Consider the following 22,469-nt stretch of genomic DNA (forward strand, 5'->3'; position numbering starts at 1 on the left):
GGGTCTCATGGTGTTTGTAAATCAGTGGTTTGATTACTTGCATACAAGAAGTCACATAAAATTTTCATTGAGGACATGAATTATGGGAAAAGGAGTCAGGTCAATTATTTAGCAGATTTGAGAGATGATAGAGGGATAATTGATCTGTAGTTTTGGAAATTCACAATATCACTGAAGAAAACCAGAAGGCTGCTAACGTACTAAGAGGAGCCTCTGAGGTGAATTTAAGGGATGACATAAGTTCTTTGCTATTAAGGAGATACCTAAAATCTATTAAGGTCCCTTCTAGTTCTTGTCTCCGCATCCCCCATGAAGCCTTTTCTCATCCCTGTGGCTATTAGTACGCTCCCTGGAGCACATGGAGCATTTAGGGAGGACTTGTACCTCTGATGTGACAATTTATTGAACCCTTTTCAGGGCTACTCATTCACCTTTGGTGTTCACCTGACACTCGACTCACCCCTATGACTTCAAGAAACTACCATGTTCAATGGTCACATCTTGTAAAACTGTCTCTGCAGATGGGCTAAATCAGGTTGAGGATAAATGACAGATCTCATACTCATAGGTCATTAGGGGGAATTTCTATCCCAAACATGTTAAGGTTGTCAAACTGCAAAAAATGTAGAATTGGCAAATGAGAACAATTTATTTCATAAGTCATCAAGGCAACTGATGTAGGAGCTATGGAACACTTAGAGCTTGATAAGACATCGAAGACTCCAAGGCCATCTACTTTATCCTAGGCCACTGCTAGTTGTCTTGAATTTTGTCTTGCCACTAGATGTTGATAACTTTAGAAGAAAGGATGAGGCTAAGGACTTTGTACATCTCTGCCTCATTAAATCCATTACATGTGCAAATCAAGACATTACTCATTTAGGATATTATTGGTCCTCTTTGAAAATTAATGTAAATTATATCAACATATATATATGCATGTATATCTCTATCTCTCTCTAATCTATATCTATATATGTGTGAGTTTATGTACATATTCATATATATATATATATACATAGCCATATAGTATACAGATGTATGTGTTTATACATTTGTATATTTTCACATATACACATCACCTTCATGTTAGAAGGCAAATTATTGAAGCTCTGCATGTTAATAAGCACACGGAACATAGGAAAGCACAGAATATAGAAAAAAAGAAAAGAGCAGTTAAGTAAAACCAACCAAAACATTGAATAATTCTAAAAGTATTCCATACCTATACTTCTCCACCTCCATATTATCCTATCTCATTTTATCCTCATTCCATTCTACATCTGTCACTTTTCCTGATTTCAATTCCACCAAACAAGATGTCCTTGCACCAGATATCCCCTGATCTCTGCCTTGCTTTTTCTGCTTCCTTAGCACAGTGCCTGGCCCATAGCAGGAACTTATTAAATGCTGATTGGATTGGATTGGATTAGATCTATGCAAAGAAGAGAGAGAGAGAGGAAGGTATGTTTGTTTTCTTGTCTTAAAGGGCCAAGTTGGTTCATTATAATTAGATAGATAGATAGATAGATAGATAGATAGATAGATAGATAGATAGATGATTCACTGGATCACAGTTCTAGAACTAGAAGGAAATGTTAGACATCATCAAGTCCAAATATTTCATTTTATACACAAAGAAAATGCAACCCACAGAGGTAAGGTGAGTTGCCCAAAGTCAGAGAGGAAATAAAAAATCAAAGTCAGTTTTTGAACCTATGTCCCTCAGCATAGGCTTTTTGCTTTTCTTTGTATAATTTAGCTCCAATGTTTTTTTTTTCCAATGTACCATATTGCTTCCCAAAGCAGATTTTTAAACTAAAGACTAAAGGGTTTATCAGAGCCTATCAAATTCAACTTCCTCATTTTGCAAATGAGAAAACTGAGCATAAGGGGAGTCAAATGGCTTGTCCATGATTGCATGAAAACTAATGTCTGAAGCAGGATTTGAAATTAACTCCGCTTGACCCATGGCCAATGATCTTTCCAAAATGCAGGAGATTCTCATTTGTTTGCTCTTTCCATTTACATTGTTGTAGTCATGTATTTTTTCTCCTTGCTTCTGCTTATTTCACTTTGCATCAGTGGAGAAGGGTTCCACATGAATAGCAGTTGAACATGAATCTGTTAGTCCTGGGAGATACATTGTTCTTAAAGGACTGGTTGCCCTTGGCTAATTGAGAATCTGGAGTGGCAGAGACGGGCACCTCCAGGTGTATTGTGGTACTGTGACCCATTCAGAGAAGCCTCTGGGAGCCCCAGAAAAGCTCTCTTTTCTTTGTTAAGGGCAGGACCTCGCTGAAATAGGTTCAGCCCAAGAGAGGGACCTAGGCTTTGGAAAGTATCATGCTTCTGACTGAGACTGTTGAGCTTGAGCTCTAAGGAGTATTAACAGAGGAGAGCAACAGAGAACTGTGAGTGCCAAGATGAAATTGTCCTAATGTCAAAGCTATTGCCCATTTTATCATATTATTGAATAACTTAAAGGAGGAAGGTCTGAGCAGATAGACTGTACTGAAGATTAGTCCATCAAGTGACAAGTTAAGATGTACAGGGTTGTCACATTCTGTTACTAGAAATCACACACACTGGTGCTTGCCCAGAAAGCTAAAGTGACTTACTGATATGGGAGGGAAAGAAGAAAATTCAAAGGCCAATAGATTTCTTCAGCTTCCAGACTATTACCAAAAGTCCTGTTTCCTTCTAAACAAAATTGCACAAGATGTTTATTATAATGAGGGTAGTGTTGTGTAAAGACATCCTTCTCACTTTTTTTTTTCCAGAATAATTCTACTCCATGGTCTGATTTATGGGAAACAGGACTTAATACTTTCCAAAGCTCGGGTCCCTCTCTTGGGCTGAACCTATTCCAAAGAGGTCTTTCCTGTATGATGACATGATCGTCTTCCATTATGGAAGACAAATAAACATAGCATCCATGAGTTATATAAATATTCACTTAGAGCTCTGTTTTTCTTATTCATCACTTTCAGTGGCATAGTGATAGTTCATTAACTTCATGTATTTTAATTTTTTATTGGAATTTCCTTCATTTCTTCCTTTCCTCCAATTTATTCTAGTTCTAGCTCTTTGCTAACACACACACACACACACACATACACACACACACACACACACACACACACACACACACACAAAGAAGGTACTATAAATGTGCTGGTGTCTTTGGTATATTTGTTTTTGTCTTTAAACTCCTTAGGGTATGTTCCTAGCAGTTGTCATCTTCTGTAATCTTTTGTCAATTTGTTCATTGGAAAGTGTATTGTCTGAGGTGTTTGTATATAAATTTCTTTATAATTAGTGATTTGGCATATTCTTCCATGTTGTTAATAGCTTCAGATTCTTTAGAAAGTTATTTATTTCCTTTGATCCATCATCCACTGGGGAATGGAAACCCATTCACTGAAGGGCCGAACCATATTAAAACAGAGTTATTAATCTGGGATCTGTAAACTTTTTAAAAAAATCTTGATAACTACTTCAGTAAAATTGGTTTCCTTGATAATCTGATGTATTTTATAATATCATTTTAAACATATTACTTGAGTAATTCTAGATTTACCATAATGCCAAAAGGATTCATAACAAGAAAAGTATTCATAATCCCTACACTAAAATGATAGTAGTCATTCATCTTATAGTCTCATAATGCAGGTTACTGCAATAATGATTACATTCTTTTCAGTGCTATTTTAAATTATCCACTTTCTGTGAAACTATGACATATAAACTTCAAATGATTATTATTTGTATTGAACATCTAAATTCTATATTATAACAGAATTATTCATTTTATTAGACTTGAGATTAGATAACTCCCTTGTTCTCCAAGAATCAGTCCTTTATCTCCCTGTCTCTCTGTCTCTGTCTCTCTCGTACACACATAAGCACACTCAAACATATGAATTTATTTTAAGTTTTGTGTTTTAAACAAAAACAACCTTTTAAAAAAATCATGCTAATGTTGGTGTAAAAAAAACATTCCCTAACAACAATTAGCTCTGTGCATCTTAGTTTCTTTTTTCTTCTTTCTTTCCTTTCTTTACTTCTTTCTCTTTTCTTTTCTTTCTTTACTTCTTTCTCTTTTCCTTTCCTTTCCTTTCCTTTCCTTTCCTTTCCTTTCCTTTCCTTTCCTTTCCTTTCCTTTCCTTTCCTTTCCTTTCCTTTCCTTTCCTTTCCTTTCCTTTCCTTTCCTTTCCTTTCTTTCTTTCTTTCTTTCTTTCTTTCTTTCTTTCTTTCTTTCTTTCTTTCTTTCTTTCTTTCTTTCTTCTTTCTTTCTTTCCTTAGTAAACATACAACCAAAGTTAATACTCCAAACAATTCTACCTTTTATTCACTCTATCACGTATGCATCAACATTGTCTGCCAGAGTGGAATGAGGGAAGGGAGATGGGTCCAACTGACAACCATCTGTGTTTTCAGAGAAGCAAAACACATCCAGTAAAAACAATTTAGAATTGAATGCAGTTTTCATATTTGAGAGAATCTAAATTATGTTAGTGGAATGAAATGCACAGGATATAAAAATGCACAATAGAATTATGCCTGTGCCCAATATAAATCTAGGCAGGCTTCATCATGACCATGAAGCCCACAATATTATTCTTGGATTCGTCTTCTTCATTGGGGAGTTCCTGACAACAGGAGATTTTCTACCCCTACTCCCAAGTATATTTTGAGAACATTAAATAACTACATTTTTACTTTTATTTGGACTCTTTCCAGAATATTGTGCAGAACAGTAGGCATACACCTTTGGCAAGCATGCCATCTTGTTATGAGCTACCCTTGGGGCTCAATGTCAGCATGTCACTGGATATAATTATCCCTATGGCTGCACCAAAGAATCTTGTAAAATCTTGGATAGTCATGTCTTAAATAGCAGCTCGTGTAAAATAAGTGCTTAATAATTATTTGTAGAATTGAAACAAATCTTAATAAGTGCATGAGAGATGATTTTTGGAGAGGCTTTAAATTTAGATTTTGAGCTGCCAAAGTTACATTTTCGCTTGTTTTATTTTTCTGTAATAAATAACACAGCAAGATATCATATTTTCTGCATGTTTTATTTCTTTCATTGTAGATAGGAAAATATGGAAAATCAGAGTTGGGGTTATGACTTTAAATCCTGCTTCATTACAGCTGTAACTCTAATTTTAAAATGAGGGACATCAGGTTAGATGGACTTTCAAAACTCTGGATACCTTTAAATTTGCGATTCTATGGTTTTATGATTCTCCTAAAATTTTTTTCCTAATTAAAAAGAAGGCACATTGGCCAGAAGTTATATCCTATGGTTCAACTCACATTTTTTTCATTATTTTTGTGAGAAATACTATAAAATGTTCTTTTTAATGTGTTTTATAATGTGTCCCCTCAAGAGAAATTTTCTTTGTCTTTGGTCTTGTCCAAGTTCACTATTATTTATACTTCCTTACATAGCATATTATGAAAGTGAAATTTCTTAGAGATAGTTAAATTCTTCAGATATTCCTATTTGTAGATAGCATCACATTCATGTTATTAATACCCAGAATTTTTTAAGACTTTCTAATCAATGATATTTCTGATCCCTGAAATGATATTTGAATAACAATCCATATAAGTAATAAAAATAAAAAATAATGAAGAATAAATATTTCCTGACTATGATAAACCATTAGACAATCAAGTCTTTGAGATAGTTCATCAATATGCATATCTGGTGAAGCTTGTTATTAATAATCTAAACTTTATCATTTAGGAGGAGAGTGAAGATGTTAAATTATATATATATATATATGTATATATATATACATATATATATATATATATGCAATTGTGTCACACTTACCAAAATAAAAAGCTCTGAAGACGCTCCCTAAACCTAAAAATTCATTTTTGATCCTCTGTGACAGTCACATAGATGGAAATAACTTCACAGACCATCGGTTCCAATTTTACCTTTAATATAAATCACTTTTAAGTGATTCCCTAAAATCTGTTATTAAGTCTTTGCTTGAAGGCTTCTAATGGGAATCCATTTACTACTTAAAAGGTTACTTCATTTTTGGATAGCTCTAACTGTTAATAATAACCAGCACTTACAAACTGCTTTAAAGTAGATAAAGAACTTTATGAATATATCTCATTTTATCCTCACAACAACCCTGGGAGGTAGGTGCCATTATTATAAACACTGAAGCAGACGGAAGTTAAATTAATTGCTCAGGACATAACTAATAAGTTTTAGAGGTAAGATTTGAATTCAGATCATTTAGAACACTATCAAATGGGCTACCTAAATTTTTAGAAAATTTTCTTCCTTAAATCGAAAATATATTTATATCTGCAACTTTTATCAATAGCTGCTAATTCTGTCATACTGTTTCAAGCAACATATACTGATTTCCCCCTCAATGTAGATTTCAAATACTGATTATGTCAACTCACCAAGTCCTTCTAAACTAAGCAGTCTCAAATCTTTCAACTGAGCCTCAGTCTAAAGCATAACTTCAAGCATTCTGATGACCTTCTCTGGGACCTAATCTATCTTATACACATCCTTCCTAAAATTTTACATCTGCATTGGACACCTTACCTTAATATAAATGTGGTATTATCAAGGCATAAAAGAACAAGCTATCCCCAAATTGAAATATTATATATGGGCTGCTAGGTGGCACAGTGGATAGAGCACTGGCCCTGGAGTCAGGAGTACCTGAGTTCAAATCCAGCCTCAGACACTGAATAATTACCTAGCTGTGTGGCCTTGGGCAAGCCACTTAACCCCATTTGCCTTGCAACAATCCTAAAAAAAATTACTATATAAGCATCAGAATGTTCTTCCACTGAGGAGGGGAAGGATATTAAATTCCTTGTTCTATTTTAGTTCCTTCAGTGAATGGTCAGTTAAATAATTATAGGTAGCAAGGGTCACATATATCATTTGTCAGAATATTTTAAACTAGTCGCAAATTATCTTTTTTTCCTGGATCCTGTTTCAAGGTTTGCAAAATTGACCATTGTTTGCTTTATTCTTTTTATTATTAGAGTTAACTTCAGTTCTGGACAACCCTCTTAAAGTATTAACTTTTCCTCCCTTACAAGAGACAAAAATCAAACCGAGCAAGGTCTTGTCTTTAGTGAGAGAATCTTTGTTCTATGTTTTTTTTTAAATAATTTTGTTTGGCAATTGTAGGTAAACAATTTAACTTTTTTATATATTTGGAAATCCAAATTCTCTTACAGAATTCTCTCCCCTTGTGCTTCCCTGAGGTGGTAAGCAATTTGCTATAAATTATTCATGCACAATCATGCAAAACATATGTCCATATTAGTGAAGTTGTGAAAGAAAAGAGACAAAAAATGAAAACAAAGTGAAAAATAATATGCCTTGATATGCATTCAGACTATAAAGTTTTAATCTAGAGGTAGACCATATTTTTCATTATGAGTTCTTTGGAATTATCTTGTACCATTGAATTGCTAAGAATAACTTTCATTCAATATTGAACATTGTAAATTATATACAATGTTTTCCTAGTTTTGGTCACCTCATTCTACATCAGTTCATGTCTTTCCAGATTTTTCTAAAATCTGCTTGCTCATTATTTCTTATAGCACATTATTATTCCATTACAATCAGATACCACAAATTATTCAGTCATTCCCCAATTGATGAAAATCCCTCAATATCTAACTCTTAGATACCACAAAAATTGCTGAGATACTTTTTTGCAGTCCTTTGGGAATAATGCCAAGTTGCTCTCCAGAATGACTAGACCAGTTTACAACTCCATCAAGAGTGCATTAGTAAAAGACAATTCTAAAGGACTTGTGATGGAAAATAGCATCCACATTCAGAGAAAAAACTTGGAAGTTTGAGTGCAGACCAAAGCATATTATTATCAATTTTAAAATATTTTATGTTTTTTTCTTTTTTCTGATTCTTTTCATGATTAATATGGAAATGTGTTTAATCCTATATTAAATTACTCTCTGTCTAGGGGAGAAGGGAGGGAAGGGAGAAAGAGAGAAAAATGTGGAACTCAAAACCTTACAAAAATAAGAATTAAGAACTTTTACAAAGAGTGGTAGAATAAATAAATTTATTTAAATGATAAAAAAGTGCATTAGTGGCCTGATTTTCCCTTATCCCCTCCAACATTTATCATTTTCCTTTTCTGTCAAATTAGACAATTTGACAGGTAAGAGGTGATACAATAGACTGTTTTAATTTGCCTTTTTCTAATCAATAATTATTTGGAGCATTTTTTCAGAAGACTATTGACAGTTTTAATTTCATTTCGCTATTTATCAATTGGGGAATGGCATACTTTTTTATAAATTTGACTCAGTTCTCTAAATATTTGAGAAATGAGGACTTCATCAGAGATACTTGCTGTAATTTTGTCCACATTTTTCCTTTCTACTTTTCATTTAATCTTGATTGCATAGGTTTTGTTTAGGTAAAACTTTTTAATTCAATATAATCAAAATTATTCATTTATATCATTTAATGATATCTCTTTTGGTCATGATTTCTTCCCTTATACATAGATTTTATAGTTAAGATATCATGTGCTCTCTGAATTTGCCCATGATATGAGTTTCTTTGTCTAATTCAAGTACCTATTTTGAACTTATATTGGTATAAAGTATAAAATGTTGGCTTATATCTAACTTCTGTCATACTGTCTAACAGTTTCTCAAAAGTTTTTGTCAAACAGTTATTTCTTATTCCCAAATCTTGGATCTTTGAGCTTAACACAGTCTAGATTAGTATGGTCTTTTGGCTACTGTGTTGCATGCCTAATCTTTTGCACTGCTCCATACTTTACGTCTTAGTCATTAGCAGATGTTTTAATAATTACCATTTTATAATATAGTTTGTCTCAAAGGACAATTTTGTTGCTACTATTTTAAATTTCATATATACTTTCAAAACTAAATTCAGGGGTGGCTAGGCAGCACAATGGATAGAGCACTTGCCCTGAAGTCAGGAATACCTATATTCAAATCTGGTCTCAGACACTTAATAATTACCTAGCTGTGTGGCCTTGGGCAAGCCACTTAACCCTTGCAAAAATCTAAAAAAAAAAACCCCCAAAAACTAAATACAGATTAATAATTTCTAATGTAATCTTCTGTTTTCTATATTTGCAATTTTGAATGCTAATGATATTAATATTATAAAATAAAGTTTTAACATAAAAAACAAACAAAAAATGTAGCTTGAGATTTGGCCTGACTAGGCCACTTTCTTCATAATTTTTTCGTTCATTACTATGATATTCTTGACCTATTCTTTCACATGAATTTTGTTATTATTTTTCTAGCTCTATTAAATACTTTTCTGGCAGTGTGATTGGTATGCCATTGAATAAGTAGATTAATTTCAGTAAAATTGTCATTTTTATTACATTGTCTTGACCTACCATTAGAATTTGCTGGTTTTTTCCAAATTGTTTAGATCTGACTTTATTTCAGTGAAAAGTGTTTTATAATTGTGTTTATATAATTCCTGAATTTAACTTGACAGTTAAAACTCCCAAGTATTTTATATTGTCTATAGTTATTTTAAATGGAATTTCTCTTTCTACTTCTTGCTGCTGGACTTTATCGATTTTATATATATATATATATATATATATATATATATATATATATATGCACTTATGATTTATATAGGTTTATTTTTTATCTGCTATTTTGCTGAAGTTGTTAATTAATTTCAAGTAGTCTTTTTAGTTGATTCTCTAGACTCCTCTGAGTATACCTTCTTATTATCTGCAAAGAATGATAGATTTATTTTCTCATTGATGACTAATTCTTTCCATTTTTTCTTATTTTATTGATAATGATAACATTTCTAGTACAATATTGAATAAGTGGTGATACTGAACATCCTTGCTTTGCCTTTGATCTTATTGGGAAGACTCCAATCTAATTCCCATTACAGATAAGGCTTGCTCATAGTTTTAGATAGATATTATTTATCATTTTAAGAAAAGCATTATTATTCCTATGTTCTCTAGTGTTTTTCTGTTCAGATAATTGCATGATTTCTGGTGATTTTATTATCAATATGGTCAATTATGCTGATAAGTTTTCTTAAAAACTGAAGCAGGGCGTGGCTAGTTGGCGCAGTGGATACAGCACCAGCCCTGGAGTCAGTAGTACCTGAGTTGAAATCCGGCCTCAGACACTTAATAATTATCTAGCTGTGTGACCTTGGCATTTAACCCCATTTGCCTTGCAAAAACCTAAAAAAAGTTGAAGCAGCACTATATTCCTATGAAATCTTACCAGCATAGGATATGAATTTTGTAATATATTGCTGTAATCCCCTTGCTAATAATTATTTTAAAATTTTGCATCAATTTTCATTACAGAAATTGTTTTTCTACAGTTTTTTAGATCTTCCTGGCTTAGGTACCATGACAGTATGTGTCACAAAAAATTTCGTAGTACTTTTTCTATTTTTCCTTTAAATGTTTGGTAGAATTCATTTGTTAATTCATTTGGCCCTCAAGTTTTTTTTCTTAAGGAACTCATTAATAGCTTGTTCAATTTCTTTTTCTAAGGAAGGGTTATTTAAATATTCTATATCTTCTGTTAATTGTGCAATTTACAGTTTTGTAATTATTCATCCATTTCACTTAGATTATCAGGTTTATTGTTGGACAAAATTGCTCCAAATTATTTTAATTTTCTCTTCATTAGTGGTGAATTCAACTCTTTCATTTTTTTACACTGGTAATTCAATTTTCTGTTTCTTTTTTTTAAGTCAAACTGACCATTACTTTTTTGTTTTGTTTTAATTAAACAAGCTTTTAGTTTTATTTATCAATTTAATGTTTTTCTTGCTTTTTTCTTTGGTTTTGAGGATTTCCAATCTAGTTTTTGATTGGGAGTTTAAATTTATTCTTTTCATTTTTTAGTTGCATGTCAAATCTATTGATATGCTCTTTCAAAGAAAAACTTTGTAATAAACTTAGATTGGTAAGAAAATATGCTTTTAGTTTCTCTCTCATGCAGAAGTTTCACCAATATGCTAAGACTATGTTATTTCTGAAGAGCACAGATTTAGAGATAAAAATCATTACATTCAATTCTCTCAATTTACAGATGAGGAAACTGAAAAATATTAAATGCTTTGTCCAAAATCTTACAATTAATAAGTCTTTGAGAGAGGATTAGAAATCTTGTCTTCTTGTTTGCAATCCTACACTATTCAACGTTGCTGCCATACTTTAATGGTCTATAATTTTACCAAATAATTTAAATAAAGCTCTTTTAAGTTCCTAAATATTATATAATCTAGAAAAATATTATTGTTATTATTAATATTAATAATGAATAGTAGTATGTGTTCTCTTAATTGAAGAAAATTAGAATGTACTCTACTTTAGAAGATAGTCTTCATGAGTAAAAGTAGCTGAAACATTCCATCAACTGTTACTCAACTCTGTGATAGGAGTCTCTCTGACCTTGGTCAATCTACTTAAACATAAAGACCCTTATAACATAAAACAAAGAAATCTTTTCTGCGTAGTCTTTCAAATATGATACCAGAATTTCCATTTTGCTGGCATAACATGGAGAACTCAGGGTCATTTCCACTATGAGAGAGAGAGAGAGAGAGAGAGAGAGAGAGAGAGAGAGAGAGAGAGAATTCCCTCAAAATTCTCCTTCTACCAGACAAAATGTATTTGGGATTAACATTAGGATAACTGCTTCCTTCAATTTAATTTAAACAGTTCACAAAGTGTATTATCAAATAAAGTAATCTATTTTACCATGAGTTTTAAAATGTATTTTGGGATTTTTATAGAAAATGAAGTGCTGGCTTGTTAAATTTCTGGATCCTAGATTAGCTGCAAAATCTAAGCCAAGACATTCATGCAATGTATTTAAATCACCTAAGACAACTTATGAAGAGTTATCATAGCCACCTTTAGAAAAATCTTAATGATGAAATTATATGCATGGGAGTAGAAAGAAAGCTAAAGGTAAAATGATTTACCATCATCTTATTTCCAGACTTAGGAGACAAAAATTCTCTATACTGAAACTATTTACCTTACTTGTTTCCTTCTTCCCTCCTACTGAAAGAAAACAAGTGAGTAGGACAAAGGCAAACCACAGTCAGATTAATGGGAAAATTTCTTCAAAATATTTAAAAGATTGACTTGGAATTACAATGAGGCATTTTGATTAGTCTGTGCTTTAGTTTTAAATACTGTAGTTAGACAAACCATTATTTTAAATAGATTTCTATAATTGAGTAGGAGAGACAGGGAAGAAATGGTGGAGAAACAGTAGGAAAACGATAAAACTGCATCCTCTCTAAAATGAAAAGAGATGATTGTATTCAGTAAAAGTTATGGTTAATAGTGTCAGAAGCTAAAGGGTTCTAGAAGGATGGGGGCACACACACACACACACATACACACACACACACACACACACACACACACACACACATATATGTATATATGCCAATACAGAACAAAATTGTTGCATGTCCAAATAAGCCAGAAAGACTTTGGATTGAATTTAACTAAGTTTGGAGAAGCTCATCAAAAAAGTTTTGCCACTAGATGATGAAGATTTTGGCCAAAGTAACTTGTGAAAACATCTACAAAGGAAGGGAGGAGCTACTCTCTCTATTAGTGTAGGGATCAGTGAAGTCATACAGTTTTTGAAGCTTTGAAGAAATAATTAGAAAAATTGTTTCCTCTCCATTAAAAATGAGCCATAACATAATAATATAACATCATATGTGATATGATATGATATGTTATCATATATCATATCATATCATATGATAATATAATGTAATATAATATAAAACATTTGTTACAGCACTTATTGTACACAGAGCATTATGCTTAGCCCTGGAGGTGGAACAAAGTTATATAAGAGTTCAGCAGGTAAGTAGGACTCAGGCAGAGATAGGGATTATTAGTCAATAAACATTTATTAATTACTTACTATGCTTCCAAAAATGTACAAAGCTCCGTGGATATAAAGAAATGAAAAATATAGTTCCTTTCTTTAGGAATTTCATATTCTACTTGGAAGACAATAGACAAATAACAATGTTTTCAAGATTCTTGAATTAGAGAAAATTATAAAGCAAAGTACTGTAGATACCTTAGGTCATTGCTAAACTGATGAATCAAGATAAGTGAGATTTGCATAAGTTTCAAAAGAGGAATTCTGTGAGTAAAGAGGACATCCAACAATAAGTAGAGTAGTGGAAAAAGAAGCTAGATAGTAAGGAACTGGGGGGGGGGGGAATAGATTTAAAGAAAATAGAAGTATCAGGTGTAGACTGCAGCCCCAGGATGCTGGGAGCTGTGGCTCACAGCAGCGGGGGAGTCTCGTGAGCTGCACCCCGGGGAGCACCGGGCACAAGATGGGGGAACAGCGGGGGACCTCTGCCAGAGCGAGCACTTGGAGCCCAGCCCTCAGGGCACACAGCCAACAGCTTGGTCTTTCTGCAGCCCAAATCCAGGAAACAGAAGCAGGAGGAGCCTGTAAGCAGGAGCCCCCAGGGCATGAGCCCATTGAGCTGAGGGAGGGGAGTGAAGAGAGAGAGACTGCAGAGCTCTGTCCTCTGCCTCTGGCACAGGACTCTGGGGCTCTGACCACATTCAGATCCTGATCCCAGTCTAGGCCCCCCCATAGAACAGCAGGGCCCCCCCCACCTCAGCCCCATGGCAGAGAGGGGCGCTTATGGTCATTCACAGACCAGGAGGGAGGACCGAGCCTCACACACTGAGACCCTTGTGGGAGTGTCCCAAAAGCTCAGGAAGCACCCCCAAACCAGGCCCAGGCTGGGAAAATGAACAAGCAGAGAAACAAGAGGAAGACCATTGAGAAATATTTTGCACATGAGCCCAAGAAGGATCAAAATATTCAGTCTGAAAATGAGGAAGCACAAGCTCCTACATCTAAAGACCCCAAGAAAAACAGAAATTGGGCTCAGGCTATGATAGAGCTCAAAAAAAGACATTGAAAATCAAATGAGGGAGTTGGAAGAAAAGCTGGGAAAAGAAAGAAGAGAGAAGAAAGGAAAAACATGAAAATGAAGTTGGCAGCTTAATCAAGGAAATCCAAAAAAATGCTGAAGAAAATAGCATGCTAAAAAACAGCTTAGGTCAAATGGATAAAACAGTTCAAAAAGTTATTGAGGAGAAGAATGCTTTAAAAAAGCAAAATTGGCCAGATGGAAAAAGAGATAAGAAAACTCTCTGAGGAGAATAAATCTTTCAGACAAAGAATAGAATTCAGGGAGATTGATGAATTTATAAGAAATCAAGAATCAATACTTCAAAACCCAAAAAATGAAAAATTAGAAGAAAATGTGAAATTTCTCATTGAAAAAACAACTGATATGGAAAACAGACTTAGGAAAGATAATTTGAAAATTATTGGAATACCTGAAAGTCATGATCAGGAAAAGAGCCTTGACATCATTTTCAAAGAATTACTACAGGAAAATTGCCCTGATATTCTAGAAGCAGAGGGCAAAATAGAAATGGAGAGAATCTACCGATCCCCCCGAAAAAGAGATCCCAAAAAAACCAACCCCCAGGAATATTATAGCCAAGTTCCAGAACTCCCAAGTCAAAGAGAAAATATTACAAGCAGCCAGAAGGACACAGTTCAAATATCGTGGAGCTGCAGTCAGGATCACACAGGACTTAGCAGCAGCTACATCAGAAGCTCGTAGGGCTTGGAATACAATGTACCAGAAGGCATAAGGGCTTAGAATGCAGCCACGAATGAACTACCCAGCAAAGCTGAATGTCCTCTTGCAGGGAAAAAGATGGACTTTCAATGAACCAGGGGAATTTCAAAGGTTCCTTTTGGAATGGCCAGAGCTGAACAGAAGGTTTGATCTTCAGATACAGGACTCAGGTGAAGCATGGAGATTGGAGGAGGGGGGGAATATGAGGGACTTAATGAGGATGAACTGCATGTATAGAAAAATGATACTGATAATATTCATATGAACCATCTCAATTAATAGAGCAGGTAGAGGGAGCTTTTATAGTTGAAGCACAGGAAAGCTGAATTCGAAGATAAAATATGGTGTAAAAATGGAGTCAATAGGAAAAAAAAGGGAAATGGAATGGGAGAAAGAAAAAGGAGAGGGGGAATAGTCCAAGATATTTCACATAATAAGATTTTTTTATTACAATGAGCTATTGCAATGATATGGAAGGGGGAGGCAAGGGGGAATGCCAGAGGTGGCTAGGAGAGGAAACAGCAAATATACTCAATGGGGTATAGACAACTGGAGTAAGAAGGAGGGGGGAGCAGGGGGAAGAGGTGGCGATGTGAATAAAGGAGGAGAGGATGGACCATGGGGAGACAGTGTTCAGATATAACACATTTTCTTTTTTACGTCTTGCAAGAGGCTGGGATTGGATGGCCTGCCCAGGACCATAGGGCCAGGTGGATTCTGGGCCTCAGGGGTGGTATGGGGGCTCAGGGCTTCTTGGGCCCAGGACCAGGGATATGTCTGCTGAGCCACTCAGCTACCCTACAGCAGAGTCAGAGTGAAAGGAGAGAGAAAATATAGTACACGGTACTGGAGAAATAAGAAAGGAGGGAGTTGCGATCAGCAATGGCAATGTTGGAAAAATATGGAAGTAACTTTTATGATGGACTTATCATAAAGAATGTGATCCACTCACGACAGAGTTGATGGTGTTGGAACAAAGACTGAAGCACATTTTTTGTTATTATTATTTGGGGGAGGGTGCAGGGCAATTGGGGCTGGGTGGCCTGCCTGGGGCCACATAGCAGAATGATCTTTGGGTGTCTGAGGCCGGATTCGGACCCAGGTGCTCCTGGCTCAAGGGCCAATGCTCTGTCTGCCACCCAGCCACCCCTACTATTATTACTATTTTATTTTAGTTTGGGTCTTTCTTTTTTCTTTCTTCTTTTTGGTTTTTGCAGGGCAGTGGGGATCGGGTGGCTTGCATGTCACATGGCTGGGTGATTATTGGGTTTACGAGGCTGGATATGGACTCAGGTGCTCGTGGCTCCAGGGCTGGTGCTTTGTCCATTGCGCCACCTGGCCATACCTACAATTATTACTATTTTTTTTATTTTAATTTTTTTTCTCTCCCCTTTACTTTTTCGCCCAAGCAAGTCTATCTATATTCATGGGGGGAGGAGTATTTTGTTTACTTCTAAACAAGTATATTTTATTAATGTAAAAAAAACATTTTTATGAAATGAGAATAAAAAAATTAGAAAATAAATAAATATAAAAAAAGAATGAATACCCAAATGGTATAGAATAATTAAGGAACAGATTTTTTTAAGTAATGAGAAAACCTTTACCATATTTGCAGACAAATGGGAAGAAGTCATGATAAAAGACATTAAAGTTTCACAAGAGCAAGAGAATAAATTCTGGGGTAAGGCTTTGGAGTAATCAAGAGGAATAGAATTAAGGGTACAGAAGTAGGCTTAATGGTTAGGGAGTAAAGGGATATTTCTTCTTTGGTTGCAGAAGCAAGACAGGGTGTTTGAAAGTTTGAAGATTAGGAAAGCAGAGCTAAAATAGTTCTAATGGAATTATCTCAATTTTATCAGAGAGGGAAGAGACTGAATAGATAATCTTCTTAATAGGTGGAGGGGGGAAGAAGTTAGGGGCAAAAAAAAAGAAAAGAAGAAATGGTTTAATCTAGTTTCTATGTACAATAACATGAGCCATTAAGAACAGGTCAAAAAGATTGTCAAACATACCTCAAATGAGGTCATGTACTACAGATTGGTAGTGACAAAAATCAGATAAAACCTATTTCTTTCCTCAGTTATACTCTGAATCTCTAAAACAGGATTCTAGAAATTGGATTGAGATAATTCACCAGGAATAGAGATTTGTACATTGGAAATAGCAAGTCTGGGGACAAGGAAGTTGATGTTATAGTTATTAGTTATTTATGTATCAGACCGTAGGACCAATGTTGAGTTTGTAGTCAAATGTCAGATTAATAGATTATATTAGACCTAAGGGAAGAAAGATGTCAATAAATTGGAAGAATAGTGTAGTGTGAGTGAGACAATTGGTGGAAGTAGAGGGATAAGAGACTATATTCAAAGTAAGATTTCAAAGTCCTAGAACTCAGAAGTGGGGCAATTTTGAGAGATGGTATGAACTAATCAACTACTCAATCAATGACCATTGGCATTTATGCCAAATCAAAGTCCATCAGCTCATGCCCTCAAGGTTATATATTACTCATTATTAGCATGTGGTTAAAGTGGAATGGATTAGGAATTTATTGGATTATGGAGACTGAGAAACTTGCAGGCTGAATGTTGGAAGTTTAGCTAACATGAATATTTGGGAATGATGGTAAGGGATTGAATAGTATGAACCATACACTACATAAATGAAGATAATTATCCTCAGTTCAATGGAAGACAACAAAGATGGTGGGAAGGTAGAACGAGTAGTCTACAGAGACCTCAACAGAAGAGGGGTAATTAAGGAATGGTTGTGGATAACAGATCTGGAAGGAGTAGTATAGAACAGAGAATATGTATACCTCTCCTCCTGTCCTTATGAGTTGGGGATAAGTAGGGATCAGAGGAGAGACATTTGATGCAAAATATTTAAAGAATTGCAATATCTTAAAAGCAGAATCATCTTTCTGATGAAAGCAAGCATCCAAAGCAATATGGATTGAAAAGTTTAAGGGAGTAGGGGCATTTTCTGTCAATTAAATGGTAGTTTAAAAATGGCATAATGAAATACTTGCCTGAGCTGAACTAGATTGGAGGGGGATTGAGAAAAATTAGATGCAATTAAAATAGGAGCAAATGGTTTCTCAAGAAGACCATTGGCATAATACTTGAACATAAGGTGATAAAACTGTATTAACAAAATTTGTACATCCAATCCAAGAGAAGCTGGATTGGTGTGATATACTCCATCAGCAAAAGTTAATCAATAAAAGTTAATCAACAAATGAACATCCAATCCAAGATAAACTAGATTGGTATGGTATGCTCCAGCAGCAAAAGTTAATAAAGGATTTGCTGTCAATTTACAGGAGAGGTATTTCTAGATGATAATGTTAAACCCAAATGCTAACCTTCTATCACTCTTGAAATTTTAAATAGGAGGTATAAAAATATGACATATATGTATGGCTGAGTCCTGAAATTTTTAAATGGGAGATTGGTTTTGACAAGAGCCAAAGTAATGAGTCATTGGAGCAGCAACTAGAAATATTTTGGCAGGTTAAGCTTCCTGACAGACTCACATAAGAGTTGCCTTAGGGTATATGTTTGTATCTGTGTGAGTGTGAGCGTGATTGACTCTGTTTGTGTATGTGTGTGTGTGTGTGTGTGTGTGTGTGTGTGTGTGTGTTTAAACTGGTTTCCTTGAGCTCCTTATTCTTAAGAAAATTCTCAAGGAATGTAAAGTTCAGTAGGGTTTTGCAAAGTTTCCTTACTGACCAAAATAAGATTTTTCCTTTTTTTTTTAAAGAAGATAAAAATTTTAATTTCAAACCTTTTTATTTATTCTCAAAGCAAATTAATCAACAATGTGAAGAAAGGGATACAGTGGCAGACCCTGATGATTGGACAGTAGCAAGTTCAATTCAAGTGGAAGGAATACAACTCAAAGTTTTTCTGGATGTGTCAGCTTGGTCAGGATGCTTTTTTGGCTCTATGTCATAGGAATTCTTCTCTAGCCAACTTTCCTAAACATCATTTTAATTGATTTAACAAGCAATCTAGTCAAAGTTCATTTAAGAAAATGATCTGGTCAGTATTTGAAAAAGTCAGAAGTTTTCAACTCTGTCTTTCAAATGCTATGGCTGCTACAGGAAATGTACAAACTAGCCAATATGAGTGATGTAAAGATGCACTCATGGTCAAATGAAACCCATGCAGAATTTAGTAAGAAACCATTAACTTTTGTTTTTGAGAAGTTTAATTTAATTGGTTAGATTCTTCTGGGAGTAAAAAGTGGACTTTTGCTATTAATACATTTGAGAAAGGAAAATGAAAATATAGAAAGATTTCAATTCTAGATACAAGACATATATCAGAATTATCAATTGGCACATCATTATGTGTTAGGGATTGTTGTGTATGGTAGCACTGTAAATTATCTTCACCCAGTGTCCTTGAGCACCAAAGCCTTACCTTACTAAGTGCCATGAGAGTGGGAGTGGATTTGAGACTGGTATTTGGATCAATAAATGCAGACCTGGTGCATAGGGAGAAACTTGTCTTCCTTGTCTCCCACTCCTTCAACACTCACCTGGGGAAAGATGCAAGAGTCCAGAAAAGGACTCAACATAAGGCATTTGGTAAAGGGACTCCACAATTATGTTCATAGTATCACAGGATCATGGAGTTGAAAGATCTACATGGGTTATTAAATCCAGAGGGGTTTATCTAAGATATCCCTAACAAGTGGTAATCCTGACTTTGCTAGCAAATTTTCTAGGCATCCCAGTCCACTTTGCTTTAGTTCCAGTTGGTGGAAAAGTTTTCATTTCTTCTTTTCAGTTCCTACTCATTATTCCTATTTCTGCCCTCTGTGGTCAACCAGAAAAAGTCTAATTAATATCTCTTTTATATGGTGACTCTTGCAATACTTAAAAGATAGTATCAATCTACCATATTTCCTTCATGCTAAAATAAATATTTTTCAGTCTTCCAACTCTTCTTTGTAGTAGTACAGACATAAGGTCCCTGATGATATTGTTATTTTCCTCTGAATATTTTATGGTCTATTATTATCCTTCCAAAAGTGAAGAACCCAGAAGTGTGATCTGAGCATGGCAGAGTGCATCTATCACATAATAGATCCATCACATAACTAACTGTACTGGGAATTATGATTATCTCAAAGCAGTGCAAGATTAAAATTTAATTTTTAGTTCCATGTTAGGATATATTCAGTGAAACCCTTTGTTTTTCATCAGATGAATAATTGTTTAGTCAAATGTTCTTTTTTTAGGTTTTTTTGTTTTGCAAGGCAAATGGGGTTAAGTGGCTTGCCCAAGGCCACACAGCTAAGTAATTATTAAGTGTCTGAGACTGGATTTGAACCCAGGTGCTCCTGACTCTAGTGCCAGTGCTTTATCCACTGCGCCACCTAGCTGCCCTTAGTCAAATATTCTTTATGTTTTATTCATAAAATTGTTATTTTTGTTTTTTAACATGGGTGTAAGAATTAAGATTTATCTCTACCAGTATATTTAACCCAATGTTTTAACTTGTGGAGATTAATTAATAATAAATTTGGCTACCAGTAAATTGTCACATGATACCTTGAATTGGTCATTTAACTTAGTTGATCTCAGTTTCTCCATTTATAAAATCAGAGAGCTGAACCAGATAACCTCTGAAATTTTTCATTGACACCTCTGAATCTATGATTCCATGATAAAACATTCTTTCATCCAATATATTAAATATGGCCTCCTGTCACTGTTCCATTTACAAATCATAGGACCCTGAGGCAATTTCCCAGAAAAATCAACATTGAGTTTGTCCATGAGAAATTGTTGAAGTGGGGTATTCTTGTTCAATTACTAGTTGAACTGGATGATCTCCAAGGTTTCATCAAAAACTGTGTCACAATTTTTTATGAAAGAATCGATGCTTCACAATCAAACAGCCTGTATTGCTTCCCAGGAGTTCCCAGAGCATGGCCAAGAGATACAAACAAAGTTAAACCAAGCCAAAGCAAACAAAACAAAATAAAAGACAACACATAAAATAATTAAGACAATAAGGAGATGCTGTTAGATGGTTTATATTGTTTGGAAGGAAAAGGATTCCAAATCAGAAGAGGAGAAAGACTATTCCCCCAAATTATAAGGTAAAATTAAACCCGGGTCAAAGGACTGACATTTTAGAACATTCCAGACCCTGGACTAGTAAAATTCCCTGATTGTTGCTTTCTCAAGGATCTGGTACCTTTATATTTTAAGCCCTGGAGCAAAGGTCTTCCAGCACAATAACCTTGCCCAGAATGTTCATTGTTGACCCAACCCTTCTTACTTTACCCTAGGTAGGTAAAGAAATCTGGAGGACAGCCTAGATATTACTGAGGCTCAGAGAATTGACATCTAGTTTCCTCATCATTGCTGCTATTTTCCAAGGACCGGTTGAAAGAATTTGGTTCTGAGAACCCTGAAAACAGCAAGCTGGTAAAGCTCTGTGTTCTTTATTAACATCACATTCCCTACAAGAGTGGCAAGTGCTTAGGCCAAGCAGACAATAAAAGTGGGACTGAAGGAGACCACAAAGTGATTTCAAACATATGATGCTGGTGCTGCCTACTAATGTTTAGTCCTGACCACACATCTGTCTTTCCCACTTCTTCTGATTGCCTTCCAACTGTGGGAACCACAGGAATTGACCACAGGCAAAAAAAAAGTCATGAGTTCTGTAATATCAATCTTTGCCACAAAGCAAATGGATTAGCCTGTTAAAGTCCACCTTCAGGATAAAATAGTTGCACTTGGTGTTTAGAAACAATTAATTCTGACATGTCATTTACTCTTGTTAGACAGATCACTGTCATATAGACTCAGACTGATTGACATACTTCACTTTTATACATATTTGGAAGCAAGATTCCCTGAAAATAACTTATTACTTTTGAAATCTAATGCACAAAAGCAAAAAAAAAAACTCAACCCTTTGATTCCTAGCTCTTTAGCAGGCAAGAAAGGGATAACTCAAAGTTATAAGTCCTGACAATAATGATATCCTACACCCTCATGTTTTTTTGTATCTATTACAGTCTAAGAAATCACAAGATAACATTTTCTCTTCCGAAAAATTTAGGCAGAAATGTTTAAAGCTATACATAGAATTCTTTACATTAAACATATCCATCTGAAATAAGGTCTCTAGTTCTCTAATTCTTTGCTCCCAGACTTTGTTTTCCATTTTAGCCTAGAAACACATCTGTTTGATTTCATCAGATGTTACCTACCCAAGAATGTTCAGTTGTTCCCCATTGCCTCAAGGCTAAAATGTGTCAGGTTTTTTTTTTCAGTTAAAATCCTTCACAATCTCTTTTTTAATATCCCCATTTAGAGATTTCATATTGCTTTCCTTTTTCCTTTTCCTATTCTAACCATTCTGGTGTACCTGTTATTCCCTGAAAAAGGAATTCAATCTCCCTTTCCCATGTCTTTTATTGAGCTGTCCCTAAGGAATATAGGATCTCACTTCTGCTTCTTAAAATCCTTATAACATTGTCACTTAGCAGTTAATGGTGCAGGGAGAATTATATTAACATTTCCATGTAGTAATACCAAAAATCAAGAGGAAACAAAACAGATACAAGCATACAAACAAGTAAAAAACATCCTAACAACTAGATTCATCTAGAAGTAGGAAATATTAAATCAAGAGGAGCTGGGTTCCTGATATTTGGATCAAGA

The sequence above is a fragment of the Macrotis lagotis genome, chromosome 5 (genome assembly GCF_037893015.1).
Source record: "Macrotis lagotis isolate mMagLag1 chromosome 5, bilby.v1.9.chrom.fasta, whole genome shotgun sequence".
Lineage (NCBI taxonomy): Eukaryota > Metazoa > Chordata > Mammalia > Peramelemorphia > Peramelidae > Macrotis > Macrotis lagotis.